Source organism: Macrotis lagotis, chromosome 4 (genome assembly GCF_037893015.1).
Source record: "Macrotis lagotis isolate mMagLag1 chromosome 4, bilby.v1.9.chrom.fasta, whole genome shotgun sequence".
Classification (NCBI taxonomy): domain Eukaryota; kingdom Metazoa; phylum Chordata; class Mammalia; order Peramelemorphia; family Peramelidae; genus Macrotis; species Macrotis lagotis.
In genome coordinates, this window is record NC_133661.1 from 254,429,713 (window position 1) to 254,442,403 (window position 12,691).

The 12,691-nt window shown below is 35.3% G+C and overlaps 1 protein-coding gene across 10 annotated transcripts in view; it reads right to left on the reverse strand.

Moving 5' to 3' along the window:
- Positions 1-12,691, reverse strand: part of SIPA1L1 (signal induced proliferation associated 1 like 1) — a 395,826-nt gene that overhangs the window by 268,548 nt on the left and 114,587 nt on the right. The window contains exons 3-4 of one of the 10 annotated variants that reach the window (XM_074235811.1): positions 8,523-8,666; positions 5,666-5,700 (exon numbers count right to left, since the gene is read on the reverse strand). The exons of 8 other annotated variants lie outside the window; for them this stretch is intronic. The gene's annotated coding sequence lies outside the window, so the exon portion shown is untranslated. The remainder of the gene's footprint in view (positions 1-5,665; positions 5,701-8,522; positions 8,667-12,691) is intronic. One more of the 10 variants, XM_074235810.1, reaches the window with a different exon arrangement.

Sequence of the window (12,691 nt, forward strand, 5' to 3'; positions counted from 1 at the left end):
ATCACTTAATTTCTATAATTACCAACAAGGTCCCATCATAACAGTCATCCTTCTTCATGCACAGTGAGCACAGCATGATTATATCATTCTCAATCTTTCAGTCAATTGCAAAAAGCCAATTAAAAAGATCTAGCTCATTCCTGAGTATGGTTTAAAATAATATTCTGATTTCCTATGAATATTCTCAAAGGATCCTCAATTCATGTACATATGATTCATCAAAAAAAATCATAAAGCTATAACCAGAAAAGTAGTAAGCATATATAGGTTGATTATATGCTGCATTGATTTCTCTGTTGAATTTTTAGCCACCAATGAAGTCTGGGATTGTTATCTCATCTTATATATTTTCCTCTTCTTCAGACACCTTGCATATTAGCCCTCTCACAATACTGTCTCCTCCAGCACATCACCTTTCTATAGACCTGGGTCACTACAACTGTTTTCTTTAATTGTCATTTCCACCACTACCATAAGCAAATCTAAAACAGAGATGTTATGGTCCAAGTACCAGTGTTCTTTATAGTGAAAGTATTTTATTATAGTAAGATTTACGAAAATTTTTAATTTTTTCTAGTGGTCCTCTTTCCATTTTAATAAATTCTCTGGGAATGGCTGCACTTAAGTGGATCTCTTGCCAAGTTTTCTTTAAACTGCTTTTATCCTCCATCACTTCTCTTTATTTGAGGAAATGATACTGCTCATAATTGTCTCTTACCCCTTCTTTTTGAGATTTTACAAAGCAGTTTATATTGTAAATCAGAGTTGGCTCTGACCCATCATTTCTCTCCAGTCTGCAAGTATCTCAAATATTTGCTGACTTAAGGTATTTTCTGACCTCTTTTTGTCATTTTGGTCTGTATATAGAATTACGATAGATAAATATATTTCTGTATAAAATTACTATGATTCATGTTAATGTCATTTCTGATGTTAATTTCACATTTCTCATTACTGATTATTTTTTTCACTAGTTCAGAATGTAGTTTTTCAACTATGCACATTTTTCTTAGTATTTCTTCTTAGTGCTCTTTACTAATTCCCTAGCAATTCGGTGATCTCAATGTACACATAAACTCAATTCAGGGACAAACTCATTTCAAATAAGTATTTTCCTATATTTTTAGGATTCAACTTTGTTAATTTTTTCCATATTGTATATTACTTTCCCTTTAGTTTTTTATTTGTAGCAAAAATATCAAGTTGATATTCAGTTCTTGCGACAATATAGCCATTCTTTGGTCACTGGACAAGCACTTCACATTTGTAGAACCAACAAATTTATAGCATCCTAAAAATTTTTAATTTAAGCAATTTTCATTACCTTTCACACTACTCTACTACAACTATTTTAGACATTCTATTGGGCTAGGCACAAGATTTAACTGTAAAATATTCAAGAACTCTCTAAACTTTTTCACTTAGTAAGCCCATGACCTCTCATGGATTACATTAGCATCTTTACACAGATGACTCCATGATCTATCCCAAGCTCCAGTCATGCATCACCAAGTTCATCTCTTAAACATTTCAAACTAGATGTTCCATAAGCATCTCAAATTTAACACATTCAAAACTCATCTTTTCTTGAAAACTTACCCCCTACTAGTATATTTCCATATTAATGCTGAAGGAATGATCATCCTAATCAATCACTCAGGTTCAAAAGCTCAATGTCACCCTCAACTCCTTCATTCTCATCCAACAAATCCAACCAGTTGCCAAATCTTAGCTTTCCATCTCCGTAGCATAACTCTCTTGTGTAAGTTCTCTCTATAATCACAGACAACACCCTAGGTCAGGTCCTCATGATTGCATGTTGCCTCCAAGATCAAATATGTATGTATAATATATATAATCTCTAATTTTTTAAAGTTTTTCACAGCTGGGCTAACTCCTAACGTCCCAGTACTTTCTTCCACACAACTCTATGGTTCAAATCACATGATGATACTCCAATTTCTATTTCTTTGCCTCACAAATTGCTTACCTCTAGCATTCTTCCATCAGTTTCCCAATGCATCATTTAGATTCTTTCCAGAGGCAATTGAGTCCCTGCACTCAAACTCAAAAGCATATCATTCAGGTTTTTTTGGTGACTAGAGGTATCTTAGGGGACAAGAAATATTGTGTTAAGGGGAGATTTTAACAACACAAGTCCGAGTGTAAAACTTAATTATCCAACTAAATAGGCAGAATCAGATATTATTACCAAGTTAAGTAAGCTCTCTACCTATCTAGCCATGCTATGAGTTTATTTAAAGGTAATTATGTTTTGAATAAACCAAGTTAAAATTAACAAGCAATTTTAACATAACTTGAAGACTAATCCCCACATTAAAATGCCATGGTCTTGATATAGCATCTCAGTGAACACTGTCTTTATGGATATGGACCTAAGGGATATGAATCACAATAATGAACCTATCCTGGGTCCTCAATGGACTAAGTTAATAATGCAAGTCAGTTGTTTAAAGTCACTATCTATTTTTAAACTAAAGTCAGGTTCTAAATTTGACCTACATTAAAATTTTAATCAGTGAAGAATGACCAGCTGAGATCTTTAAACAGTTCAGAGAGACCCAAATAAAGTTAATTTTGTCCTAAACAAAGGCTACTTTAAGCAACTATATTCACTTAGGAAACAGAAGTAGCAGCTGTGAATGGAAGCATCCAACAGCTGAGGTGCTAGTGAATTCACCAAATCAAAATCAAGGGTTTGGCAAAACTAATTGTGATTCAAAGAACAGTCTATCATTCTAAAGTGAATGAAACTATCTCAAGTTAAAATGTATACCACATCTAAGGCTTCTTTTTTACATAAGCCAACCTGCAATCTGCCCTGACATACCTAAACTAGCAGACTGAACACCAGACCTCCAGCATCCATACTACTAACATCTTATGTTTCTATAATCCAATTTCAGGACCCATTATCTCTCCCCTCTACCACTGAAATAATCTTCTAATTAGTGTCACTGCCTCAAAACTTTCTCCTTACCTAAATATATCCTCCATTCCATTGCCAGTAGATTGAGCTAAAACTCAAATCTGACCAAATCACCCTCCTATTCAATACATTTCAGTGTCAATAAACTACAGGTTCATCCACCCAAAGGGCAACAAAAATGTGTATACCTTTTGATCCAGCAATACCACTATTGGGTCTATACCCTGAAGAGATGATGAAAAAGGGTAAAAACATCACTTATACAAAAATATTCATAGCAGCCCTGTTTGTGTGGCAAAGAATTGGAAATTAAGTGAACATTCACTATGGTATATGTATGTCATGGAACACTATTGTTCTATAAGAAACCAGGAGGGATGGGAATTCAGGGAAGCCTGGAGGGTTGTGCATGAACAGATGCTGAGTGAAATGAGCAGAACCAGAAAAACACTGTATACCCTAACAGCAACATGGGGGTGATGATCAACCTTGATGAACTCGCTCATTCCATCAGTGCAACAATCAGGGATAATTTTGGACTCTCTGCACTGGAGAATATCATTTATATCCAGAGAAAGAACTGTGGAGTTTGAACAAAGACCAAGGACTTTTACCTTAATTTAGGGGGAAAAAAACTAATACCTTTTTGTCTGATCTTGCTATCTCTTACACTTTATGTTTCTTCCTTAAGGATATAATTTCTCAGGGGTGGTTAGGTGGCATAGTGGATAAAGCACCTTGGAGTCAGGAGTACCTGGGTTCAAATCCGGTCTCAGACACTTAATAATTACCTAGCTGTGTGGCCTTGGGCAAGCCACTTAACCCCATTTGCCTTGCAAAAAAAAAAAAAGGATATGATTTCTCTCTCATCACACTCAAGTTGGATCAATGTATATCATGGAAATAATGTAAAGACTGACAAATTGCCTTCTGTGGGGGGTGGGGGATAGGAAGTAAGATTAGGGGAAAAATTGTAAAACTCAAAATAAATAAAATCTATAATTAAAATAATTTTAAAAATAAACTATAAGATCAAATATCAAATTCTTCTGTTTGGCATTTAGAAGTTCTTTATAATCTGGACATTTCAGATCTTTTCAATATTCTTTTTGTTGTTGTTGTTGTTGTTGTTGTTTGTCCCAAGGCATTGAGGTTAAGTGACTTGCCCAAGGTCACACAGGTAATTATCAGGTATTTGAGGCTGGATTTGAACTACAGGGCCAGTGCTCTATCCACTGCATCAAATAGCAGCTCCTCTTTCCAGTATTCTTAACACTGGGGCTCATCCCTTGTCCTATGCCCTATGTGGTCCATAATGGCCCTGGTTGCTGCTCCTCACACAAGACATCCCACCTACCATCTCCTACACTCTTTCCCCAGCTTCAATTCTTTTAATTTACCTAGTTTCCTTCAAAACACAGCTCAACACCCAAATTCTGCAGAAGACCTTTTTCCCTGTCTCCTTTTGCCCTGCCAGTCACAGCTGCTAAGGTTCACTGCCTTCCCCTCTCTATATAGAGATCTTTACATAACACACTCTCCCCCCAGCCCCACCATTCCCCCACCATCTTTACATAACACGCTCTCCCCCCCAGCCCCACCACTACCCCCACTAAATGTAGTTCCTGAGAGGCAGGGTCAGTTTTAGTCTTCCTTTGTACTCCAAACACTTCAAAAACATCTGTTACATTGTAAAAGTTTCATAAATGTCTGATCCATCTACTCAGCTTTTCAACTCCTACCTTGGGGTTGAACTCTCTCTTCAGAGGAAACTGAAACTAGTCAAGGACATTATATCCTATATCCAGCTGGCAGGAAATCACACTGTGCTTCACATTCCACCCTGCCTGCACCAGCCAACACCCCTCCTTCAGTGCAAAAGTATTACTTGCTCACAGCATTGTAATTAAAAAAAAATACCATAATTTTGAAAAAGATGTATTCTATGGATTAGAGAAATGCAAATTAAAACAATTCTGAGGTATACCTCACACCTCTCAGATTGATTAATATAACAGGAAAAGAAAAATTATAAATATTGAGGAGACAAGGAAAAATTAGGACACCTGATGCACTGGCGGTAGAGTTGTGCACAAATCCAACCATTCTGGAAAGCACTTTGGAACTATGTCCCTTTGATCCAGCAATAATACTAGAAGGTCTAGGTTTCAACAGGAATAAAAGAGTATAAAAATATTTATAGTGGCTCTTCTCCATGGTGAAAAAGAACTGGAAATTGAGGGTAAATTCATCAACTGGGGAGTGGCTAATAAGTTGTGGTATATGATTGTCATGTTAATACTACTGTGCTCTAAGAAATGATGAGCAGGATGCTCTCAGAAAAACTTGGAGAGACTTAATGATTTGATGCAAAATGAACTGAGCAGAACCAGGAGAGCCCTATAACCAGTAGCAGTAATACTGCAATTCACAGAAAATCATTACTGTGAATTACTTGGCTATTCTCAGCAACACCAAGAGCCAAAATAATTCCAAAGGAATTAGGAAGAAAAATGCTATCCTCACCTCCTCCAGGGAAAGACCTGATAAAGTTTTCGAATTGCAAATGAAAGCACATTATTTTTTAAAACTTTGTTTATGGGGGGGGGGGGGGGGGGGGGGGGGGGTTGGGGGAGGGTGTTTCCTTTAGCAACATAACTAATATGGAAATGGTTTGCATGACTAAACATATATAAGGTATATCAAATTACTTGCCTTTTCAGCAACAGGAGAAGGGAAGGGGGAAGAATCTGGAAATGAAAATTATAAAAAAACCAACTCAAAAAAATGAAAAAAACACAACAAAGTTTCAATCAATTGCAATAATATTCCACTAATCTTTCTTCTCACTTCCCCAAACCAAAAGGTCCTTTCCCTAGTTATCACTTGATGATATATTTCACCTCTACCATAAGAATTTGAGCTTCTTAATAGCAGGAGGTATTTCAATGTTTGTCTTTGTATTCCTAACACTTAATACACAGAGCTTTAAAGAATGCATTTTAATTATCTCATTCAAAGACAAAAGGAAATTAAAGTCTTCTACAGCAAATTCACTCAAACAGTGACAGGACCAGATAGGTCATTATATTCTCCCCCATTGCCAGAGTATCTCAGTATGTGTGTGTGTGTGTGTGGGGGGGGACTAATTAATAGAATGAGAGTCTGGAAAGGATATAGTTTCATGGCTAAATAATGAATGAGGCTGAAATGAATGTGCTTGGTAAATTATACCATGTGGTCCTCAGTTTTCTCATCTGGAAAATCGCCATCTATTGTGTGGCAATCTTATGAAAAACAATTAACTTTATTAACAAATATTTCGATTAAAACAAAATCATTTTACCTTAAAATAGTACAGCAGGTGTGGTACAAGTACAAAGTACTCATAAAGTACTGTGTTGCATCACTGATTTGGGTATCCTTTAGTTAAATAATACCCCCCTTCATATCATAAAAAAACCTAAATTTGAGTATAATATACGTTTTCTAATGGATAACATGATTTTTAAAACTATGAGGAGAATGTGTGGATTCTTAAGATCAACAGAAAATTTTAGATCTAAATTTTCCTTGTATAACTCCTTGAACAAACCAAAGGAAAACATTTTGTTGTCGAATATGTTGAGTTTGTAGAGAGTTGTATTTGACTTTTTTTTTAGTTTTCTTTTTACAAGGCAATGCAGTTAAGTGGCTTGCCCAGGGCAGCACAGCTAGGTAGAGTTGTATTTGAACTCCAATGCAGAAACATGCTACCTGGGTGGTCCTTGAAAAGTCAAGTCACTTCCTTGTGCTTCAGTTTTCTCATCTGTAAAATGAGCATTATTTCAGCACCATTATATCAGCAGCCAGACAAATCTCAACAGCATTATTCACCTCTTCAAAGGGAGTCAAGATAGCCCTACATGTACATGAGTAAAATGTTTTATTATCCAGGGTGATTTTCTTTTTAAGATTTTGACCTATTTCTTCCCCACTGAGTTATGATACTTCTCATCTCCTATATGATTATGTGTAAAATACATATGTGTATATTTATACTTACGTAAATAACGAATCCTTTCCTTAGTATGTAAATGTATTTACCACTGATATATTTTTGGACCTTCCAGTAATTTCACTGGTAAAAGGAATTCTCTGGGGAAAAAACTGTCTTCTGTGGAACAGAATGTGCGTTAAGTGTCTTGACCAGGTGTTACCCAATAGGTGCATGATAGATGTGGTCAGTCAGATCAACCCAGGTCTCAGAACCCAATCCAAATGCATAAGTCAGTTTGTAAACCTTTAAGTGCTGCATAAATGTTGACTCTTACTACAAATGAGCCTTCATAAAGAATATACTCATAGTTTAACATGAGTGAGGTATAGTGAATATACTCTACAGTAGAAGATCTCAAATTAATACCAAGAAGAACTCCACCCTGAAGAGTCATTAGTCCTGGCAAGAATAATATATGACGCTCCAAAGAATATCATGGTAGCAATAATAACTGGTCATATTTTGGTAGTACTTCATGTTTACAAGTACTTAGTGTACTGCAATATGAGAAAAGTACTACAAGTGAAATGATGCTCATTTTACAAATGAGTAAACTGAAGCACAAGGACTTTTCAAGGACCATCCAGGTAGCATGTTTTTGCATTGGGATCCAAATACAACTCTCTACAAACTCAACATTATTCGACAACAAAATGTTTTCCTTTGTTTTGTTCAAGGAGATATATACAAGGAAAATAAGTGAGGTTATAGGCAGTGGAAACATTGAAAAGGGGGTAGGTATATGAGCAAAGAAATAGAATCAATGGTGATGACTTATTTTGTTAGGGACTTGGGGATCATAACATCTTTGAGGAAATGCTTCTTATAAAAAAGACTTCTTGAACAAACCATTATTCTCATTAATTTGCTAACTAACTTTGACTTTATCAACAGTGCAGAGATGATTAGGAGACAAGTCAAAAGTGAAAATATTTTATTTCTATAAAAGGTCTTTTAGATATCATGGGAAACAAGTATCTGAAATTTAAAAGTATGATAAAGATATAGTGCTCAAATAAAAGATTAACAAAATCTTGGGCCATTTGCCAAAACTTCTCTTTAAAACTACAATGTAAATAAGCTGAGAAGCTCTCCCAGAGATCAGTGCTTAAATATAACTTCTGTCTTCATGAGAACTTAGGCTCAGAAACTAATAATCCCCAATATGGCATGTGTAGAATATTTGGAGAACAATGTACTCAACAAGGCACAATGAAGAGAATAATCTAGTGGTAACTGCTGTGCTCAGGTTGCCTTATCCTTCTCTCTTCTCCATCTGAACGGTCAAAATACAGAGGCTCAGAAGCCCAGAATCTTACTTGGCATTGAGAGGACAGTCTTCTATAGCTCTATACCATCTTCTCTTAGATCTCTAAAAAGCCAGCTTGGTAGGACAGTATCTAACATGGGAATTCAGGTCTTCTCGAACTAAATTCAAATCCTGCTTCCAACACTAGTTGTATGGCCCAGAGAAATATCACTTAACCTCTCTAAGATTCCTCACTATAAAATGGGGATAATAGTAGCACCTACCATACAGGATGAGTAGCTAGGTGTGGTTCAGTGGATAAATCACATGCTTGAAATTAAAGAGACTCATCTTCTTGAGTTCAGACTGTGTGATCCTTGGCAAGTCACCTAACCCTGTTAGCTTCAGTCTCCCATCTGCAAAATGAGCTAGACAAGGAAATGGCTAATCACTTCAGAAAACCCAGAAATGGTATCACAAAGAGCTGGATACAACTGAAACAGCTGAACAACAGCAACTTATGATTGCTGTGTTGATAAAATGAAATCATATGCTTTGCAAACTTTAAAGTATTATATAAGAATGTTAGCTATTATTATCAGGAAGTAACACAAAGTAATCTTTTAAAAACTGAACCTTTTTTTACTTAAATGAACAAAAGGAGCAGCTTTCCTACAAGATCTCTTCTCTCAATGGCATTGATTTTACAACCAACAAACTGATCTGTACTTCAGCAGGTAATCTCTTTTGAAAGTTTGAATGTTTTCTATGTCAAAAGCTACAGCTAAAAGAAAATTACACAGCAGGAACAAAGGGTTATAAAGACCTTTTATAAATCATTTTTAAGTCCCAGCTTTATATGATTAAATAATAATCAGGATCACAAAAACCAACAATTCCTATACAAGTATTATTCTCTGTTCCAGAGAAACGCCACATGGAATACAGGGATGACCATAAAAGAACAGCGTGCAATGTCAATCTGTTCTATTTCTGAAATCTAAATTGCTATCATTCATATTCTATATGAATGAAACTATTTTTTGAAAACTAGCAGAATTCTTAATGATCAACTATATGTGAACAAAGAATAAATAACAAAAACAGAAAGTGAATGCTGCATAATATTAATGACCAAGCTTGACCAGAAGACAAAATGAGAAAATAAGCTTCCTTCCCTTCTTTGCAAAGATGAAGAGAGCTGGAGAAGCACTGCATATACTGACTCAGTAGATGGATTGATTAGTTTTGTTGCTTTTCTCCCCCTTTTTTCTTTTTAATTCTTCATTAGAAGGGATAATTAACAGCAAAGGAGAGGGAAAACAAGAATATTAAGAAAAAATCAGTCAAAAAGCTTTACATTTGAAAAGAGAATAACCAGAAAGATTTCTTTGAAAAAATAAATTCAAAGGGTAGGTAGGTGGAGCAGTGGATAGAGCACTAGCTCTGGTGTCAGGAGGACCTGAGTTCAACTTTGACCTCAGATACTTGACACTAGGCTGTATAACCTTGGGCAAGTCACTAAACCCCATTGTCTTATAAAAAAACAAACAAAATATTCAGGAACCATTTATTATCAACTATGAGAGGAGATCTAAGACGACGGGTCCTAAGTGAAATGCAAAGATAAGATTCAGTTAATCCCTGACTTCATGGGACTTACACTCCAGTAAACCAGACCCCTCATTGGTCACTTCCCATATGTATGCACCCTTTTCATATTTGCCTCTTAGAATTCCTAACTTCCTTCACAGCTCAGCTCAAGAACATTCTTCTACATGGAGAATTTCCTGAATCCCACAACTTCAAGTGCTTGTCAAAAAAACAAAACAAAAAATAAATGCTTACCTTTTATTATTTCTGTATTTATACAGGTACATATTTTTTCCGATATAGGTTCAGTTCCTTAAGAACAAGGACCATTCCATTTTTTGTTTATGAATCCCCAGTACCTAGTATAATGACTGACACATAGTATGCTGGTTTAAAAAAATGTTTATTCATTGATTGATGGAGAATTAGTAAGGAGGTGTGACACATATGCAAATGACTAACAAAATAAGGAAGTGCATTTTTAAAAGTACAAATTAAAGTCATTAAAGATGTGCAGATGGGCAAAAGAGGGAGGGCAGAATCAGAAGATCCCAGACAACCCACAAATCCAAGGGAAATGACAGAACCAACATAAATATCCTTTCATCAAAACCTGATGAAGTCATTACAGAGCTTTAAAGTCGCACTGTGAGAGTTCAAGAACAGGGACTTTTTGTCAATTTTTGTATCCCCCCCTTGGCAAAGTGCATGGAATATAGTATTCAATTAATAAATGCTTAGTGACTCGACTTGCCAAAAGAAAATTCAAAAGACAATGCTATAAAAAATATTTCAAAATTCTAAACAGTACTGAAACTTATATTTTAATCATTCTATTTTCCTCTATAACTGCTTTCTGAACACATACCATAATTAGCATGTTTCTCCCAGGATCTTTACAGTTGTTCTACAAAACGTACAACTCAAAAATCAACAGAAATAAAATTAACTGCTTTTCTATTTTTCTGTAGACATTTAAATTATCTGTTTGGTTTAATGTGCCTTTTAAAACATTTCATCTAAACCCAATCAATAGGACTGGCAGAATGCTGTTTGGGAATCACTCATAGTAGTTTTAAGAGGTTCAACATTTTACAGGATTGTTGTAGTTATATGAGAAAGTTACAAATAAAAATGCCCTAGATAACAAAAACACCAACTGAGTTGGAAAGACCTTTTTAGGAATAATTACTCATTTAACCATTAGGCCACAATGTCTAGTACAATGTGACCTAAAAAAAAACTAGGAATATAAGCATGCTCATTAATATAGATGCACCCCCCAGATGATATTGACAAAAAACTTTATTTTCATAACCAAGATGAAGTATCAGATTCCCTTCTGGGACTCACGGGTTGAATTTACCTCTGGTTGTATTAGTTGTCTTATTTAATATCATTGCATGGGAATTGAGTCAAGTAATTCTTCCCCTCAATTTAGAACTCTCATTTCCTTTGATATTCATTCAAGTTTTTCTCATTAAGCGCACAGTTTGCTTTATAATATCTACCATGTAAGTCTTAAGCAGTATACAATAATGAGAATGAGAATTTCATAGTTCTGAAATGTATGTTAGAAGATGCTTCAATGTGCATTAATATATGTTGCTAGGGACTTTAAAAAATATTTTTCCAGGGATCAAAGAATTTAAAGGCAACTTAAGTAAGAAAAAAAGATTGCTAAACATTAACCAGTGTCAAAAAAAACAAAAACTAACAAACATATTAGCACAGGTCCCTGGGTTGGAGAATAGGGAAGAATATAGACAGAGCTCCAGTGATGAATGAACCCATTAGTATATTCCTAGAGATAATGGGATTTTATCAACCCGTTATATTTATCCTTATTTAATCTAATGATGTTTGGTTTGTTAAAAAGTCTACTTTCCCTGGACTACCATACTTATAAAAGGTTCTGGTTCCTTTTCTGTAGCTTAAAATAAAAATTGTACAATCTCCAAAACCACAGGTCACCAGGAATCAGTCAGTCTATATCTAGATAGCAGTGACTTTCTGAGAAATTTCCTCAAATGCTTCATTATTTCATTTCTTTTAAAACATTTTCATTTTGTTTTCCTTAAAATTTAATGTCTTTTCCCCCATGTGTCCTGGTAAAGTAAGGAAAAAATAATAAGTAACAAATATACATAAAGCAAGGAATTTTCGGTTAATAAAACTCCCCAATGGGATAAAGAAAGTAATTTAAAAGTCATTAGTGGAAAATAAACAAAAGGCATATTACTGAAAGGGGGGGGAAGTATATGAAGGTTGATTTCCCAGAATCAGGTAAAGACTGGAACCAGAAGGCGACATTAACACATTAAGACAACCATTACATAGTTCATGAAACTAGACTTGGAGTCAGAAAGACTTGAATTCAAAACTGACAGCAGGCTCAAGTTGTTTGAACCTAGAAATGCCACTTCACAAACTGCCTCAGTTTCCTCATCTTTAAAATGGGGGTAATCAAAAATCTGCCTCCCAGTTATTGTGACAATCAAATGACATGGATAAAGCACCTAGTAAATGTTTTGAGTAAATGAAGATGATAATGATAATAGAGCTGGTGATGATTAGGATTTTATAACAAGAGTTCTGCTATGCCCTATGCATACCCTTTGATCCAGTAATACCATTACTAGGTCTATATCCCAAGGAGATGACCAAAAAAAGGTCAAATGTATTTACAGGAACTCTCTGTATGGTGGCAAAGAACTGGAATATTAATTTTATCAATTAGGGAATGGCTGAACAAATTGTGGATATGAATGTGATGGAGTGCTATTATTCTATAAGAAATCACGAGCAGGGCATGAAGGCAGCATTTCCCAGGAACTCCTTCCCCCAAAAAACTCCAAAA